Genomic DNA, 20,599 nt, shown 5'->3' on the forward strand with positions numbered 1-20,599 from the left:
TTTGGCAACTATTTTCACTTTTTTATATTGCTATGATTGAGCCATTGTCAGATATTGCTATATTTTATCATTTGTGACTGTTGTATAATGTTCCATTGTGTTTATTCATCCAGTATTTCTTTTTTTTTTTTTTTTGAGACAGAGTCTCACTCTGTTGCCCGGGCTAGAGTGAGTGCCGTGGCATCAGCTTAGCTCACAGCAACCTCAAACTCCTGGGCTCAAGCGATCCTCCTGCCTCAGCCTCCCAAGTAGCTCTGACTACAGTCATGAGCCACCATGCCCGGCTAATTTTTTCTATATATATCTTTAGCTGTCCAAGTCATTTCTTTCTATTTTTAGTACAGACGGGGTCTTGCTCTTGCTCAGGCTGGTCTCGAACTCCTGAGCTCAAACGATCTGCCCGCCTCGGCCTCCCATAGTGCTGGGATTACAGGCGTGAGCCACCGCGCCTGCCCCATCCAGTATTTCTTGAAGGGCATTTGGTTCCTTAGCATGTCTTTGCTATTGTGGAGAGTACTGCTATGTACATGTTCTTGAACATGTTTTTTGGTGTACATGTAGAAAACTTTTTTTGTTTTAGTCTAAACCTAATGTAGATCAAATGGGTTTTAGGACATATATTTAGCTTTAATAGATATTGCCAAATGGTTTTCCAAAGTGGTTGTATCAATTTACATGCCCACCATTAACGTTAAAGACATTCTGGAGATCTACATCTTCATCCACACTTGGTATTGTCAGTGTATTGTTTGAATTTTTGCCAATAAAATGGGCATAAAGTGATATTACATCAGTCTTGATTTGCATTTTACTCATCACCAATAAAATTGAACATCTCTTCATATTTTTATTGGCCATATATATGTCCTATTCCGTGAAATGCCTGTTCATGTTGTTAACCCAGTTTTTTTATTGGGTTATTTGTCCTTTTCTTATTGATTAGAGGAGTTCTTTATATATTTTTGATACTAATTATTTTTTAATTGTGTCTATTTGAAAGGAATTCTCCCAGTTTGTAACACGTCTCACTTTCTTGAAGGTGTGTTTCAATGAATAAAAGTGATGATTTTAATATACTAAATTTTACCAGTCTTTTGTAGTTTGAACTTTTATAGTTTGTTTAAGAAATTCTTTCATTTCCCAAAATCTAAAAGATACTTACCTATATTTTATACTTAGAGTGTTCAAGTTTGTTTTTGACATTTAAATCCTTATTTCATCTGGAGTCGATTTTTATATGGAATGTGAGGTAGAGATTCCATTTCATCTCTTTTCATATGAATAACTACTTTTTTTCTAGTTTTTTAAAAAATTAGCCTCCTTTTTAATTCATTGATCTGTCAGAATAATTATTTAAAATGTGGAAATAGCTGAAAGAGATTATTGGATACCCTTTAAGTGCAGTTCTGGGCTTGACTTTCTAATGATGGGGCAATTTACAACTCTGTGGGAACAGACGTTAACTTAAAGATATTTTTTTCCAGGAGAGACGTAAATAATTTCTGTACAACAGAACAAATAATCTTAGAGAAATATGAACTAGTTTTCCATTAATCCAACACTACCTTAACATTTCTTTGTGAAATTGCTTATATGTATACTTAACTTGTCAAATGCTCTTTGGGCTAGTTTTAGCATCTTACTGGTTTCATCATGAATCAATAAATTGAATAAAATCCTTGGTATGTGTTGGTTTCATCTTTGCATAATGTTTTTAATCCTTTTGAAAATTATTCTTTAACAAGTCTGATATGCAACCTCTCTTATATACCAAAGTTGCAAAAGTGACTGGGTCTGTTTCAGAGCTCTGTTTTCTATTCTATTGGTCAATTTGTCCATCTCTACTCATACTGTCATAATTGCTATAGCTTCATAATAAGTCCTGACATTTGTTAGGGCAAGTCTCCCCCTGCCCCTTCTTATTCTGAAGTATTCTGGCTATTCTATAAGTTTTATTCTTCCATATACATTTTTAAATCAGCTGGTTACAGTTCCATGAAAAATCCTGTTGGGATTTTTTGGTTTTTTTTGAATGGTGTTGAAGATATGGATCAGTTTTGGAAAAATTGATATCTTTATGATAATTTTCCTATCCATAGACATAGTATATTTCTGTACTTATTTGGATCTTTTTTCATGTCTCTTAATAAGGTTTTGTTTTTCCCTGTGGTGTTCTTGTGTATCTTTCATTAGAATGAATCTTAGGTACTTGATTTTCTCTAATTCTATTTTGAATCATGTTTTTCTTTAAATTATATTTTCTAGTTGTTTGTTGCTGGATATAGAAAATAAATACATTTTTGCATAATAATCTTATGTGTAGTCACCTTCTAAACCCTCCTGTTATTGCTTATTTTAATGTAGTATGATTTATCAATATTTATGGGTTTTAAAAAACTTATTTAAAAAATATTTTCCTGGCTCGCACCAGTAATCCTAGCACTCTGGGAGGCTGAGGCTAGAGGATTGCTTGAGCTCAGGAGTTCAAGACCAACCTGAGCAAGAACAAGACCCCATCTCTATTAAAAAAAGTAGAAAAATTAGCCTGGCATGGTGGCATGTGCTTGTAGTCCCAGCTACTTGGGAGGCTAAGACAGAATTCCTTGAGCCCAGAAGTTTGAGGTTGCAGTGAGCTATAATGATACCATTGCACTCTACCTGGGGTGACAGAGACAGACTCTGTCTCAAAAAAAAAAAAATTTTTTTTTCCTAATCCAAGATCATGATAATCTTTTCCTGTATTATCTTCCAGATGTCTTGTTGTTCTGTGTTCTGAATATTTGTGCCTCCTCCCTCATCCATAGGTTGAAACCTAATCTCCAGTGTGATAGTATTAAGAGGGGAGGCCTTCGAGAGATGATTAGATCACACGGGCAGAGCCCTCATAAGTAGGAATAGTGCCTGTCTTCATCCATTTTGTGTTGCAATAAGAGAATACCACAGTCTGGGTAACTTATAATGAACAGAAATTTATTCGGCTTGCAGTTCTGGAGGTTGGGAAGTCTGAGAGCATGGTGCCAGCATCTAGCTAGAGCCTTCACACTGCATCATCCCATGGCAAAAGGCAGATGGGCAAGAGATGGTGAGAGTGAGAAGGCAAGAGAGGGCTGAACTCACTTTTATAACAAACCCAGTCTCTCTGTAACAACATTAATCCATTCATGAGGTCAGAACCCTTATGAACCTAATCACCTCTTATTAGGCTCCACCTTCCAACACTTACTGCATTGGGGATTAAGTTTCCAACAGTTGGCTTGGGTAACACATTCAAAGGATAGCAGTGCCCTTGTACAAGAGGCCCCAGAAGGCTGCCCTGCCCCTTCCATCACATGAGGACACAGCGAGAAGGCACAGTCTGTGAAGAACAGGCCTTCATCAGGCACCAAATCTACCAGCACGTTGATCTTGGACTGCCCAGTCTCCAGAACTGTGGGAAAGAAATGCTTCTTGTTTATAAGTCACTCAGTTAATGGCTGTTTCATTATAACAGTCTGAATGTTCTGAGACAATTGTTTTACCTTTCATGTTTACATCTATAGTTAACCTAGAATTGTTTTTGTTTTGGTGAGAATTATATGTAGGGTTTTATTTTTTCCATATGACTATCCAATTAACCTGCCATCATTTATTGAAAAAAAATCATTTCCCCATATCTCTACAGTGTAACCTTTATAATAAATAGTCAAAATATGTGTCACCTGACTCTATCCTTTTCCATTTGTTTTTTTGGTATATCTTTCACCAGTACCACACTACCATATTACTGCAGCTTTATCATAGGTTTTAATATCCAGTAGAATTAATTCTTCCACTTTGTTTTTAACTCAAGATTGTTTTGAATATTATTAGTCCTTTGAATTTCTTTATAAATTTTAGAATCATGTTGTAAAATTACACACATACACACACACACACACACACACACACACACTCACACACCAAGTTAGAATTTTGGTTTGGATTGCATTGAATCTATATATACATTTGGGCAGAACTGACATCTTTATAATATTGAATCTCCCAATCCATGAACGTGGGTAACAAGTTAGGGGTACAGTCCATAGGACCACTTTTACTTCTGATACCAACTATAAGTTCAGAGGTTCCCCAAACCACTCTCAGTTTCAATAATTCACTAGAAGGACTAGCAGACCCCACTGAAAAAACTATTATATATACAGTTTAAGTTTATCACAGGGGAAGGATACAGGTTAAAATCAACCAAGCAAGGAAAGGCATAGTCCAGGAAAGTACCTAATGCAGAGCTTCCATTGTTCTCTCCCCATGGAATCACGGAGATCATTACTTTCCTAGCATCAATGTGTGACAACAGGTATGAATATTGCCAGCCAAGGAAGTTCATCCAAGCCTTGGTGTTCAGAGTTTTTATTGGGGCACCATCAGGTAGGCACGGTTGACTGGCCACATGGCTGGTCTTAGTCTCCAGCCCCGCAGGAAGGTCAGTTGAGATCCCACGACACAAAGCCCCCATCCTCCCTCACATGATTGGTGTGGCTCAAAGCCCCCATGCTAAATCATATTGTTACTATCTGGCTGGCCCAAGGCCCAGCAGTAACAAAGACACTCCTGTCAGGTGTGATATTCCAAGGGCTTAGAGATCACCACCCAGAAGCCTAGAACAAAATCTAGACCTCTCTTTGGACAAGGCTAAATTCTTTACCGCACACTGGTAAATCCCTCCATTTGTATAGGTCTCAAATTTCTCACAAAGTTGTTTTATGGTTTTCAATATTTTCCCAAGGCGATGAGTCATCACCTATTTTTCTCAGCTCCTAATCCATGCAGGACTTTTGTGCCACCTGATTCTATTCTGGGAGTACCTGCATCATGTCTGAGTCAATGCTGATATGGAAGCAGGCATGGAATGTCCCAAGGCAATGGGGAGGGAGAAGCAAGAATAGAACTCTGACAGCTCTCTCTGTAGCTGAATGGACTTACTTCCTGCCTCAGTGTAAGCTGTCTCCACCTACCTCCCCACCCTTAGTTCAAAGCATTTCTCCAGGGGTCTCTCAAGATTTTATCTGTATTTTGATGTTTTCCCTTTATGGTTCCCCCAGAATTGATCAGGGAGCCAGTAGTCCTCCTGAGTGGAGCATCTTGGTGGGAAATGGAACTGGAACCTTTTTATTCTTTATTTTTCTACGGTAACAATAAGGTTGTGCTGCCCTTGAAAATATCCCAAAATAGAAATGATGCTTAGGCCTTGGAGGAGAGCTTTGGAATGGGGCAGGGAGCAGTGGGTCTCAAAATGTAGTAAAAGATTTTTTGTACCTTTGATCACAAAGTCTTCAGACTCAATTCCTGCCCTATTTATTATTGTAAGATATTATAGTATATATTTTATACAAAAGTATAGAATATAATAATAATAATAATGATAGCCACCATTTGTCGTGGATTTAGTATGCATCTGTCCCTGCCAAACACTTTAAAATTCTTGTAAAAGCTCTGAGAGGGAGTTATTATTAGTTCCACTTTACACATAAGGATATTTGAGGTCAATTGCCTACGTAGAGTCGGAATTTGAATTCAGACTGTCTCACTTCAAAATTGAAGGTCTTAATTACACTGTCCTGAAAAAAAGCACAAAGTGATATTAAATAAATTGAGTTTTTTTCCCCCCAATGTTGTCTTAGTTTTAGGGAAACTCTGGCTACTGTATTGTTGTATAAATGTCCATGTCTATGCTAAATGAAGGAGTATACTTTTGGAATATTCTTATTTAAGGTAAAGTGAAGTAATCATTGTGCTTATCAAATTGTCTATAATGTGTTGTCTTAGGTTCCTGACCCTGCTAGGAAAACGAACAATTCATCCAAGCTGGTTTAATCAGGAAGCTGGGCCTAGAAGTGACTCTTCAATCACACAGGCAATGTGGCTCAGTTCTGGGGTTGAAATCCCGGCTGGATTTCTGTGTTGCTCCTTCTCTTGTACACTGAGTTCCTCCTTACCCTTGATGCTTCCTCTTAGTAGCTTTCCAGCTACTGCCCCCACCTTGCTCCTTGGCTATAAAGTTCCACTTGCTCATGCTGTATTTGCAGTTGAGCCCAATCTCTCTTCCACTACAAAATCCTATTGTAGCAGTCCCTACACTTATCTTGATGGTCTTGAATAAAAGTCCGCCTTACCGTGCTTTAACAAGTATCACTGAATAACTTTTTCTTTAACACTATGGGTGGAGGGAAATCAGTGGTCCTTCTAGCAGGCAGAATCTACTTGCATATCTGTAGACAAGAGTTTTTTGCCTTGTTATTATTTACAGGTTATGAATATCTCAAAGACAATAAAATCCCATAAGATTAGATAAACCAGGAAAGAGTGCTATAAATAACATATTTTCCATTGAAAACACCCAGCCATCTTTTTGGTCTATTTCTAAGTCTTTCACAATTTTTCCTGACAGATCATATAGTGTATCTGATGACTTTATAGTTATTTCTTTCATTATAATTGAGCATTGGAAGCTGATGATGGAATGGAAAGCATACTTTTTTTCCCCTACTCATTTTAAACTGAAAACATTTTAGAACTAGATGTCTCAACGAAAGGAAGAAATATGTTTAAGAGTGTGTGTGGGTGGGTGGGTGGGTGGTGGGGGCACACTGGAAAAACACAGTAGAACACCAGGACCTTCCTTCGGGGCAACAGAGTACACATCCTCTAATAACACAGGAGCAATTTCATAGGAATGGATTTGGTTCCCAAGCTGTGTGAGCATAGCCACTCTATGTGCCACTCATGTGTTCAAACCCTGCTGGCAACAGGGTCGTCTAGCCTGAGGCGAGAGGAGGACATTTGTTTCCTGATATTGGTGACTCTACTCAAGGACAGTGTTTTAATATGACCTCTAACCCAGGGGCAGGTCAAAATAGAGATTTCTCCTCATTTCCCAAGGGGCACGTTACCATTGTCTAGGAATAAGAATATTTTTATAATAAATACTATTCTTGTTAATGTAAAGGTAAGTAGCAAGGTAAAGAAACCACTGTCATGGGACATACACAGACCACTAGAAAAATCATTCCCATTTCAACTAAATTTTTAAGATTTAGTCAAACAGTGGGTGGATGTTCAGTGATTTATCTGTTGGCCTTTCATGGTAGCCTCCCTTGGTTTAAGTCCCAAATCTTCATTCCAGATTCTTGAAAAGAAAGAATGCTGTTCGATTGACCTTTATTTAACAAGAAGAAATCTCGACTGGCTCAGGGGTCCCTTACAATATTGTAGATTGACCTTTCAAATAAGGACTATTTCCTGTTGAAGAAGACACATGATGCTTCCTGTTATTGCCATGCGCGCAATGTGTGTGTGTGTGTGTGTGTGTGTGTGTGTGTGTGTAGCATCACTGAATATTTGTTAAGTGATTTAAAACAATACATTTTAAACCAAAGCTGTGCTTAGTTAGCCCTAATATGCCCCAGGAGAATCTCATGAACAGCTATATAGGCTTAGAAAGCTAGATGGCAGACTAACCACACAGTTAAAAGGCTTTATATGAAGTTGCAGATAGAAGATAAGCCTTTCTTCAATTAAAAAGAATGATATTTCTGCTTACTTGTCTGAATGGTAGAAAAGAGGTATTATAACATGATGGCTTAAAAGGAACAATTTTTAAGGCTATAAAAGTCAGGAAAATTTCCCTTGTGCCAGAGATTTGGTAATCATAACCAATGTCACGCATTAGAGTTCTTTAAAAGAGTGATGGGGTGTATTTAGAGGCGTGTACTTGGCAGCAGCCTGGATGGCTCTTTCAAGCCTTTCTAATGATTAGCCTGTTACTTAAGTTTCTATCCATTATATTTCTTTTTCTTCCTCATGGCTCTCATCTGTAAAGTGTGCATCAATCCTTTACACTGTGATGGTAAGTAACAAATGCAAGTGATTCCAAGTACCTAAGGTAATTGAATAACAGGTTATGCAACCATGGGAGACTATAATAGGGTAATAGGTGCCTAGAGTTCTGGAGTCAGACTGCCAAGCTTCAAATTCTCAGTCCTGTGACCTTGGCCAAGTCCTATAACTTCTTAAAGCCTTGCTTTTCTTATCAGTAAAAATGAGTGTAATAATAGTGCCCGTGTCAAAGAGTTGGTATGGTTATTGTGAAGATTGGCCACTGTGATACCGTGATATAATACCTCCAGGTGGGGAGTGGAGCTGAAGGTTAAGCTGATCATCAATGGCCAATGATTCAATTAACCCTGCCTAGGTAATAAAACCTGCAAAAAATCCCAAAATGATGGGATTTGGAGAACTTCTGGATAGCTGAACAGGTGGAGATGCCTGAAGGGTGGTGCACCCCAAGAGGGGCATGAAAGCTCTGCACCCCCATACCTTGCCCCAGGCATCTCTTCCATCCCACTTGTATCCTTTGTAATATCCTTTATAATGAATAAGAAATGTAAGTGAACTGTTTCCCTGAGTTCTGTGAGCTGCTCTAGCAAATTAATCGAACCCAGGGAGGAGGTTGTGGATCCCCGATTTCAGCCTTTCAGTCAGAAGCACAGGTCACAACTCAGGGCTTGCAATTAGCATCTGTGGGGGGCGGTGGGGGGGCGGGGGCACAGTCTTGTGGGACTGAGCCCTTAACCTGTGGGATCTGACACTATCTCCAAGTTGATAGTGTCAGATTGAGTTAAATTATAGGACACTTGGTTGGTGCCCGCTGGAGAACGGATTGTTTGGTGTGTAGGGAGCAATTCTGACACATCTAGTGTCCGAAGTGTTGTGTTGAGTGTGTGAGAGCAGGAGAAGCACTTTTGTTTTTTCCTGTGTCTCTAAGAATTATAGTCCTCAGTGTGCAGCAAAGTTCTTACATTTCAGTTATCATTCTTGCCTTTTGTTTATGTAGCTTTGCACTTACACATTTTAAAAAATCCTCACAACATTCTGTCAGGTAGGAATTATTGTCTCATTTACCTATGGTGACTGGGTCAGACAGGGTCATCGATTGAAAGTGGGAGTTTGGAGCTGATCCAGACCCAACTCCACGTTCAGGGCTCTTCCCAGTCACCAAGCTGCTTTCCAAAAATAAGAACAACTACAAATGAGGAACTTTGGGATCTTTTCAAAATGTAGGCAATTCTAAACACTTCTAGAGGTAAAACATCTTAAGGTCAGACAGGATAGGAAAAGTTGCCCACTCCCAAACCATCCAGAGAGCTGAGGGTCTCTGGATTATGGCACACCCAAAGTTCAGGGCACAGTCTACATTGCCCTGATGGGGTGGGCAGAGGGCAATGAGGGATGGAGCAGCCAGTTCTGGTGTCCTCAGTTCAGGGGCCTGGTGAGTCTGATGTGAGGTCCTTGAAGGCAGACATCTTCATCTTTGTACCCCATGTCCTAGTGCTTGGCATGGTAGGTGTCGATTAAGTGTTTGTGTGTACTAATACCCTAAGAAGAAACCTTCTTTCCATTATAATGACTGTGTTGTGTTGGAATAAAAATTACTAATGTGAGAGTATTCATGGACATCGCATTCCCCATCCTTGAGCCTATCAGGAGAATTCTGCAAGGTCCAGCCCAAGTTCTCTATCACCCTCTCTACTGGGAGGTGTTTGTGTGTGTGTGTGTGTGTGTGTGTGTGTTTCTTGGACGGTTATAAATGAGACCCCTCTATTGGTCTGCTCAGGCTGCCATAACAGAATGCCACAGACAGGGTAGCTTAAACAATAGAAATTTATTTTTTCACAGTTCTGGAGGCTACAAGGCCAAGATCAGTGTGCCGGCAGATTTGGTTTCTGGTGAGGTTTCCCTTCCTGGCTTGCAGATGGCTGCCTTCTTGCTATGTCCTCAGATGGCCTTTCCTCAGTGTGTGCATGTCCTCCTGGTGTCTCTTCCTCTTTTTATAAGGACACAGGTCCTATTGGATTAGGGCCCCATCCTTATGACCTTATTGAACCTTAATCACCTTTTTAAAGGGCGTATCTCCAAATACTGGGGGCTAGAGCTTTAACATATGGATTGGGGGGTGCACAATTCAGACCATAGCAACCCTCTTCAGCATTAATTGAGAAGTGTGGAGGAAATCTCTTTAGAACTATTTTTACTACTAAACATTGTAATTTTTTGACTGTGGCCCAGCTCTAGGGCTGTCCCATGTGAGTTTTCAGCCTTACTAGAGTCATGAAGTATCCTAATTAGCAGAGCTGCCTGTGTATACACCAGCATAGCTGGAGGAAGCTATCCTGGAACACAAATTCTCTTTGGCTTTGAAGTTCAAAGTTGGCTGACTCACTTCTGGAGTCTCATTTCTCACTGGTCTTTTTGATTCTTTCTTACCCAAATAAAGCCCAGAAAGGATGGCTCAGCACTGTTTGTATTCATTGATTGTTCAGTCAATGTGTGAACTGCATTCACATTCTAAGTCTCAGTCTCTAATTGCAGAAGAAAAGGCTTTTTAGGAATCAGCAAACTGGTGGGGAGAGATTCTTTGAGTAGGGACTCTCTTTTTAATATTGGCCTTGGGAATAGCCCTGATTGAATCTCTTTGGGGCTGGGGCCAGGAAGACAGGCCAAGAGATATATCTTCCCTCTGGGACACCCCCAATCTGTAGGGGCTGCCGGAAATCCATTCCTGGGTCCTGGGAGCCCTGCCCTGGCATCAATTATGTGGTGGGCAACACTCTCCTGGCTACCCCTCCTTGCTCTCTATTGCCAGCCCTCTTTTTCAGCTTTACTAGCCGTACCCCAACATCTTTCTGTTTTAAAGATCAAAACTCCCAGGTGCGCATTGTTTGATTTCTAGCAAGATGACCTTACCTTAAATAGAATCTAATGACTTTTGTCTAATTACCTTGTAACTCTAGAATCCTCTCACCACCATTCCAGAACACAAGTCTATATCTCTTACGTTATTTCCATTTCTGATAATTTTACTGACAAAGCTGTGTTGGAACTGGATTATCTTCATTAGTAAGAATATCTCTAGAAAATACAAAGGGAGCTGCAAGGAATGCCTGGCCCACGGTTGGACACACTAAAAGTGGCCAACATTTCTCCTTTCAGTGTTATTCACTGGTGGATCCTTATGTTGTTTTAAAATTCAGCATCCACATGACTGGGCCTGGATGTAGGTCTGTTTGGTAAAGTACTTGCAACAAATCACAAAATCAGCAAATAAAACCTGCTCGGGCTAAATGACACCACATTCAGAAAGATAATGAACAGCACAAGGAAGAATACAACAACTTCTAAATGAGAGCTTGAGATAAGGCCTGTGAGAGTTCTGGTTGGGAAGACCTCATTGTAGGCTGGTGTAGCAAGAACAGTTTTGCAGAGGGCTACGCCCTGATGTGGCCCATTAGGACCAGCAAGGAGGAAGGGAATGAGAAACTTGAAGGAGAAGAAGGGGATGTGGGGCCAGGATAGCTTGAGAGAGGATTTGAAATCTTGTGAACAGTAATGACAGTTTATTAGTTAACATTTACGGAGCGCTTCTCTGTGCCGGACACATTTTTGGGCGCTCTGTGTACGTGGTCCTTTCTAATGTGCTTACCTGCGACCTTGGGAGGCAGGTCATGTTATCCTCATGGGAAAACTCAAGCCCCAAAGGTTAGATCGCTTGCTTAGGGTGACCCACTCAATTCTGAAGCCCATGTTCTTAACCACCAACTGTCTCCTTGTAGAAAAGGCATGTAGGCCAGGAAATAAGATCTCCTGGAATTTAGAACACTGGGGAATTTTGTGCCTCAGGAAAGCGAGAATTTAAGTATCTCTGGTCTGCAGGCAGTCCTGGACTGTGCTGGCCTGGGTGATTCCGAGCTGACTTTGAGGGCTGCCGCACAATGCAGAACGAACCTCGCTTGGCAGGTAGCTCTGTCTGGAAAATGAGAACAGAATGACTCCACTGTGGGTCCCTCAAGGACAACGCTGAAGCATTTCCTGGGGAGAAATGTCTCCCAGGCGAAGAAAGACAGGGAGTAAAAGGAAACTGAGAATACCCTCAGAGAAGGCAGAAATAATAATGTGGACAGCAGGTGAGGAAAGGAGAAGGGCAGGTGGGTGAAAGCACAGATATATCATTGTTGTTATAATCAAAGGGAGAGCGGATGCTGGAGAGAAACATTCCCTATTAATAAAAGATCTGAAGTGACTGAGGAGATGACAGTAGCTGAGAGGCAGCCTTCTTTGAAAAACATGGCTGCTAAAAGGAATTCTCTTTTTCTATTTGCACAGCACTTTACAGTTTACCATGTGCTTTTCATCTATTATTTACTCTGACATCAGTGCTGTGCAGTATGGCATTATCAACACCGTTTGACAAGTAAGGAGGTAGGTTTTCGAAAGGAAAGGCCTTATTGAGGTCCTATGACGGGTTAGATAGGGCTGAGACCCGAACTCAAGTCTTAGCCCTACTGGCCTTTGCCCCCATCATAATGCCAGCAAGACAAACAGGATCATCACATAGTTTTAAAGTAATTAAAACTTTGTGAAAGAAGCTACAGAGCTGCCTTGGAAAAGCTGAACTTTGTGGAAAATCTCTGGGGAATCTATCAAAATGTATAATGACTTTGGAAAGTTTATTGAAATCCTTCCAGTTAAGATTGAATTCACAGGAACATCTTATTAATTTATATTCAGGTGACCAGAAAAAAAGTGATTCTGAATATAAAGAATTTGTTTTATCTGATACTCCTTGTTCTAGCTGTGGAAAAGTAATAATTAATTCTTGATTTATTTTCAAAGGCCTGATTATTTGCCTTCGCTCTTTTTCGCTAAGGAAAAGTCTTTCTGTTCACTCTCTCCTTAATGATAGCATTTTGCATTTGTGTAATGTCACTGCGTTTCGATTGGTAGGTCTCCCTATAGCAACAGAGCGACCTCAGTGAGTTTAGGAATCCAGTTTTGCCGTTGAGCGTGTCATAGCGTATGATATTTCCTCCTGCTTTTTCCTTATCGACATGCTGAATTTGTGCTCGTCAATTTGCTTCTCCTGCCGCGCTTCATACACACACGCAGCTCCATGTCCGTCATTTCCCCTCTTATTCAGAGTCTTGGTATTTCTCCCTTGTTCTTCAACCAAACCACTGATATCTGAATTTAGCATCTTTCACATTATTAGTTATTTATTTCTATATAACAAATTATCCCAAAATTTGGCAGCTGAAAACGACAAACATTTATTATTCACAGTTTCTGTGAGTCAGGAACCCAGACACTTGTCCCGGGGTCTCTCACGAGGTTGCAGTTAAACTATGGGGCTGTGGTTATCTGAAGGGCTGGAGGGTCCACTTCCCAGCTCCTCACACGGCTGTTGGCAGGAGGCTTTAGTTCCTTGCCACGTGGGGCTTTTCATAGCGCTGCTCACAACATGGCTTCCCCCACATTGGTCCAGGGGAAAGAGAGAGGGAGAGAGAGAGAGAGAGAGAGGACAGCATATTGGAACCCCAGTCTTCATATGACCTAATCTTGGAAGTGACATCTTTTCTGCCACATTCTATTCCATAAATGTGAGTCAGTAAGTCCAGACTACACTCAATCAGAGGGAAATTAAACTCTACCTCTCGAGGGGAGGAGTACCAAAGAATTTATGGACACATGTTTACAATCATCACATTAAATAATTATTTACAGTATTATAGGGATGTGGTAGACAGCGTGCTTGGCTTTAGGGATTTAGCAAGGTCCTTGACCTCATGAAAGTTTGAGTCTAGAGGCCACACTATTTTCTTTTTTCTGTTTCCTTTCTAATTCCTTTGCCCAGAAATGGAGACCCAATCCCAGAAACTCACCTCTTCTCTAATCCCTTATTAATGGCAGCTGACGGCCTAACCTAGCAGATGAAACTTTTCATTTAATCTGTAGTCCAGGGGCTGGAGGAGGAAAACTGACATCCTCTTAAAAAATTAAGAATCTGAAATTCTTGGAAAGCCAGAGGTTTTATAGGTTTTATAGTTGTCTCATAGTTCTTGGATATGGTTATTCTGGGGGAGGGGTTTGTGTGTCTTTTTTCTTTTTGCTTTTCTGTTTTGGAAATTTCCTTTTTTTCTTTGTTTCTTTTTTTACACCAATGAAACAAAGGCAAACAGTTTTGGAAGTTTCTATTGACATACCCTCAAGCTTAGAAATTCTTTCTTCAGCTGTGTGCAATCCACTATTAAGCAATAGGCCCATCAAATGTATTCTTAATTTTTGTTATGTGTTTTTGATCTTTATCATTTCTTTTTGGGTCTTTCTTAGAGTTTCCTCTCTCTCCTTACATTGCCCATCTATTCTTGCATATTGTCTACTTTTTCTATTACAGCCCTTTATATATTAATCATAGTTGTTTTAAGTTCCCAGATAATTCCAACATCCCTGTGATATCTGAGTTTGGTTCTGATTTTTGCTGTCTCTTCAAACTGTGTTTTTTGCCTTTTGGTTTAGATCAGATGTAGGTTTTTCGTTTGTTTGGTTTTTTTGTTTTAAAATCCAGGTTCTGGTCTTCTTCTGTCTCTCTGTAATGTCTTTCTCTCTTAAATCAGCTAGAGGTTGTTTCACTGACCAAATGATATATGATAAAAATAGTAATCACCTGATTTAGGAACATTTCATTTGAAATGTATAGAGTATCTGTACTCAAGACAATTCACATGATTGAAATGGAAAACCTTATCTAGTCAACAGGGGAGTGGCCCTAGCTTTTATTCAGCTGTTATTTTAAATCACTGGCTGGTTTCCTCTTGAGTGAATGGATTTACTGTTTTGTAACTGCAAAGTATTATAATAACAAGAACAGCATCCTGCCGTTGAATTCCTGATTGCCGAAGAGCTAAAAATTTTATAAGGAGAGCTGTATACAGGGAGGGAATTCAGTATGTTATTGAGGAGAATCATACAATTATTTATTATCTTCATTAATATTCTGGAAGAAAAGCAATTATAGGTTAATGAAGAGGTTATAAATTTCAGCAGAAAAGGAGGAAGGAGAAACTTGGGGAAAAAGCTATTCCATCTGGGGAAAAGTAACTTGAAATAGGGCTTTTAACAGGAGGCGTTTAGAAATTAGTTTCTCGAAAATCTTGGGAATGGAAGAAGAATGCAATCAAAGTTTGCTCTGAAACCTTGAAACAGCACAAACCACTGAAATGTGTGGTCTACGTCTGCCTCTTGTTTCTTATTCCCCAATTCCTTTAAGTACTCCAAAATCTGATTTCTACCTAGTCATTTGCCGGTTGCTCCCAGATTCATTCTCTACCTTTTCCCTGTTCTGTCTGAAGCAAACCCACATTTCTGAGTAGGTTTGGCCAATGTGAAGAGCTGGCAGAAGATGTCAGGGGGCTTCTTTGGCAGTGACTCAGTCTCCCCTGTGATTCCAGGTTCACAGACCGTGTACTTTTCCTGTAGTCCCAGCTCATGGTGGGCAGCCTGCACCCTTGTTCTAGTTTCCACTGGCAACCCTGGCTTCTGGGCTTTGGTATTGCTTCTTCTTCTTCTTCTTTTTTTTTTTTTTTTTTTTGAGACAGAGTCTCACTTTGTTGCCCGGGCTAGAGTGAGTGCCCTGGCGTCAGCCTAGCTCACAGCAACCTCAAACTCCTGGGCTTAAGCAATCCTACTGCCTCAGCCTCCCGAGTAGCTGGGACTACAGGCATGCGCCACCATGCCCGGCTAATTTTTTCTATATATATTTTTAGTTGTCCAGATAATTTATTTCTATTTTTAGTAGAGACAGGGTCTCGCTCAGGCTGGTCTCGAACTCCTGACCTTGAGCGATCCACCCGCCTCGGCCTCCCAGAGGGCTAGGATTACAGGCGTGAGCCACCGCGCCCGGCCTGCTTCTTCTTCTTGTCCCATCAGCCCCAGAGGTGGCAAAAACTTCCAGGTATTGCTAATCTCCATATTGCGTCATTGTCCATTTAGCTTCTCAGCTCTTCTGTCACTCAGGCAGCCAATTGCCTGAATGATTGAAGGGAGTGAAAAGCAGGGAGTATTACATTCTCCCTGCTTCAATTGTCTTCCCTCAATTTTTGATTATTTGTGCCTCTTGCTTTTTTTTCTCTCCCTACTCCTTTCACTGAATGAATTCATCTACCCCCATGCCTTCAACCATCACCTCTGCCTTACACGTCCTTGTCTCTACCTGCCTAGAAGACATCCCCACCTGGCAATGCTGCAAAACCTTTATGCTCCAAGTTACTCAGAGGACAAAGGCAATGATGGGGAGCTCCTTGGCTCAGAGGTCTATGGAGGTTTCACATCAGTGGCAGGGAATAGCAGTAAGTATAAGGAATACTATGGGTAAATCATATGAAATTTAGATGATTTTTCTGCTGTCTACTTGCATGGCTCTGTTCCAAGACCTCAGGCTGAAATGCCTCCAGAGCTCCAGGCAGGTAACATAAATGAGTGAAGTGGTATGGATAAAAAAAAATATCTCTTGATTTATGATCATTTGACACAGAAATACTTTGTGTGCATACTAAAACATATAAGAATACTCTTTCCTTTCTTAAGCAAAATATCCTCTTCCATTTTGCAGGAAAAATTCTGCCCTCTTGGTCTATCTTTAGTTTTCCCATTTAGTAGAGGCCTAAGTACAGAAAAGTGCTTTTTGGCTATAAGAAAACACCCTGCAAGACTGATGCTGATTGACAACTAAAGGGTGAAAACTCACCCTTGACCTCAGTGTTAGGCACATATGAGAAGGTGGTGGGGCCTGCGGAAAGCTGGAGAGGGTGGGCCTGTCTAGCGTGGCTACAGTTACTCAGCTCCAGCTGAGGGTTACCCTACAGGAAACGGATCTGGTGTTGCTAGATCTTCCAGTTCTTAAGAGAAGCCAGAAGTCCATATTTTTATGTGACATCTCCTGATTTGAAAACATTTGGAAACATCTGCTACCTCTGATTTGAAAACATTTTTACACCTATGTTGTATGTGCCAAACTAAACATGTCTACGTGCTGAATTTGTCATGTGGGCTTACAGTTTATGCCTTCTGCTCTAGTCCCAGATGCATGCTAAGTCTCATGTATTTCTTTATAACAGTGTCTTTGAGCTGAAGACACACCCTGGGGTATTACCTGCTATGGCCTGAATCTTTCTGTCCCCCTCGAATTCATATGTTGAAACCTAATCACCAATGTGATGGTACTAGGAGGTGGGGCCATTGGGAAGTGATTAGACCATGAGGTGGTACTCATGGATGGGTCAGTGTCCTTTTAAAAGAGGCGCCAGAGAACTAGCTCATCTCTTTTACTATGTGAGAACACAGTGAGAAGGTGCCACCTAGAGTCAGGAAATGTGCCCTCACCAGCCACCAAATCTGGTAACTTGGTCTTAGACTTCTCAGTCTCCAGAACTGTGAGAAATAAATTTCTGTTGTGTGTAAGCCACCCAGTCTGAGGTGTTCTGTTGTAGCAGCCCAAATGGACTAAGACATTACCGTAGCTTTTCTCAATACTCACGAACTCTGCTGGCCATTTGTTGTTTACTCCTCCACATCCACGCTTCACCCTTCTTCCTAATCTCTGTCCTGGGAGGCTGCCTGGGATGTACTGCACCAATAGCCTTTCTGTCTGGCTTCCTATTGGGCTCAGCCAATGAGAGGAACAGTTAGGAGAGGGGACAGAGGAAAGGACAGTGACATCAGGAAGTAGATTGCTCTCATGGCTGGGCAGTGAAGATTACTCCTTTTGGACCATGGCTTTAGCTGTCACTGAGGAAATTGTGAATTGAGTAATGTTTCAACCTGCTACCTAAAAAAGCTAGATCTACACCTCAGTGGCTACGTCCTTGGTCAGTCTTGGAATAGTCTTGGTTTCAACTATTGTCAGAAGGAGGAGTTTGCTTCTTATTGATTAGTCTTCCCCAGGATTGCCACGTCAGAGGCGGGACCTTATTTCTGATTGGCTTCCCTGCCTCTGGCTTTTTGATATAATAATGCCGGTAACTGGTATGTCTTTTGCAATTTGCAGTTTTAAATGAGTAGAAGGTTACTTTTACTTTTTAAAAATTGTTATTTGTGGTTCATAACACATTTGACCTTTGCCTTCATTTCCTCATTTTCCAAGGTAGGACAATCACAATCAGAACATTTTAGTAATATCCTATATTATGAAGCATAAGCTCTGCTCCTTAACATTTTCCCTAATGTGGGTTGAAATCCTGCCTTCTCTCTCTGTGATAATCTCTAGTCTCTTGATCCCTCATTCTTCTCCCAAGTCTGTCATCCCCTTCCCAGTTTCATTTTATTTATTTATTTGAGTTGGGGTCTTGCTGTGTTGCCCAGGCTGGTCTCCAGCTCCAGCGATTTTCCTGCGCCAGCCACCTGAGTAGCTGGAACTACAGGCACACACCACCATGCCTGGCTGGTTTCATTTCTTTATTATTCCAGAAGAAATTTCATGGTGTATCCATCCTTCAATTTCTCTCTTGCTGGCATCCTTAAGTCCTTTGTCCCCTTGTCTGTCTGCTATACCTGTCCTGCAACCCCCAACTCATATCTTCTCCATATCTGAGGTGCTCCATCTCCAAAACCTGAGATTCTGAGAGATGTTGGAGGCAGTCACACAAATACTGGTGTAGATGTAGGTTTATAGCATCCAGTGTCAATGCAGTGCACAACTCAGGCAGTCCTTTACCATTTTCTTCAACCCTCTCCCACTCTTCCCAGGCTCCCATCTCCACTCTAGCTGCCTCACTTTCTATGAACAATCTTACTTAATATTTTCCAGGGAAAAGATAGTAATTGCTCTATGTGCATATTTTCTGCATCAGATCCAGCCTTCACTCCCCACTGCTCTGCTTTGAGGTTGAGTCTCTTCTGTCCAAGGCTCATCTGTGAACTGAAGTGCTACCTCTCCAGTCTCCTCCAGGACCTTAATCTGTCAAGTTTCCCTTCTACTTTCTATAGTTTTATCCTCTACTTCGCCAATGGCTTCTTCCTTGCAGAATAGAAACATTTAAAAATCTTTCCCATTAGAAAACAATGACAACAAAATGATATCTGTTGGTGGCCCAGTGCCTTTTCTAGATATTCCCCTTCTTAACCCCGGCTTTCTCCTTCCCCTCCCAGTCAAGTCTCAGGAAAAGGTTGTCTACACTGCCTTACCTTTGTTTCCTCTTCAATCCTCAGGAACCTGTTTTCTGCCCCACCTTGAAAAGGTTACCCACGACTTCCCAGTTGTTAAATTCAATAGACACGTTTCAGTTGACATTTTATTTGAACTTTATTGGTCCTTAAATATTGGTTTTCCCCAGGGTCCTCCTATCAACCTCCTTGTATTCATGTCTAACTTCTTTTTGGGCAGCCTCATCTCTGCTCATGACTTCACTCACCAATTATGTGCTGTCACTTTAAAATCTCTGTGTCCAGTCTATTCTCTGGAACTCTAGGCTTGTCTATTTAACATATATATTGTTGGTGGTATACTCCAAAAGTACACAAAAACAACATTTCCCAGACCCAACTGAGCTCATGATCTCTCCTTCCAGTGACCGCCATCCCCACCTCACCTCCCTGGAATTCCACTACTCCATATTTCAGTGAAGTGCACTATCGAAGCCCGAGTTCCCAGGTTAAGCAATATGGGCATTGTTCTAAATTCCTCCTTTAACTTTGCTTCTGCGCTGCCAATTAATCAATCTTTTCAATTCTATTTTTGAAAAACCTCTGGTACTTATCACCTCCCCATCCTTATTGCCTCTCCTCTCTAAGTTTAGACCCACTTGCTTTCTCCTTAAGATCTCTAAAGCTGTGTGACCTGTCTCCACGCGGCTGCCAGTGCTGCTCAAACCCGCAGGCTTCCCCGCTGGGCGGCACGCCTGCCAAAGCGGTGTTCAAGGCCCTCCAGAAACCAGCCATGGGAGGCTTCCTACTTGAGGGAAAATCCCTTACTTGATTTATCCAGAGATCACAGAGGCCAATACAACTGAAGATCAGAGAAAAAAAAAGCTGGCTGTGTAGTTGTTAAAACCCAATTCAAAGACTTGGGCTCTTTGAGCTCCCTGCAGGGTGATTTTAGTGGCTGTTTTCCCAGAGCTAGACCCAGGTGTCTACCTCTGGGGAAATACCCCAGTCTGTCTGGCTGTGCTAGTCCAGATTTTCATGTTTTGTTGTTTCCCTCTATCTTATCAATGTGGGAAATCACTTGGGATTTAGGCTCATGAATTTACTTCCTTATTGTTTTACTCTTGTTTTCTTAGTGTCTCAAATCTTTTCCTGCTTCTCATCCTCCCCTCAGCTGTCAGTATGATCTTTCCCATATTCAACTGGACTCCTTTCCTGCCACCTCCTATAGGCAGCACTTGGCCAAGAACATAAAGAGATGTGGGCTCTTGGGTCTGGGGAAAGTGTAATGTGTAGCTCCTCCTGTTCAAACTGCGGGGCTCTGTACTACCTGCCCTCCTGATTCCCTGAAGCAAAGCACTAAGCCCCCTTCAAGTTTCAGCTCAGGCACTGCCTCTGTGATTTCCCAGGCAGATTGTGCTCCTGACACTCTGTGCAAACCTTCCCTGCCCTTCAGCAACCACTGCATTGTCACATTTTTTGCCTGTGTGTTTTCCCACAGCAATGTAAGTGCCATGAAGGTAGGGATTTGCCTGACTTTTCTTGATGTTTCCAGGGTCAAGCACATCCCAAGCACTTTGTAAAAGCTTTTTGA

The sequence above is a fragment of the Lemur catta genome, chromosome 1, assembly GCF_020740605.2.
Source record: "Lemur catta isolate mLemCat1 chromosome 1, mLemCat1.pri, whole genome shotgun sequence".
NCBI lineage: Eukaryota > Metazoa > Chordata > Mammalia > Primates > Lemuridae > Lemur > Lemur catta.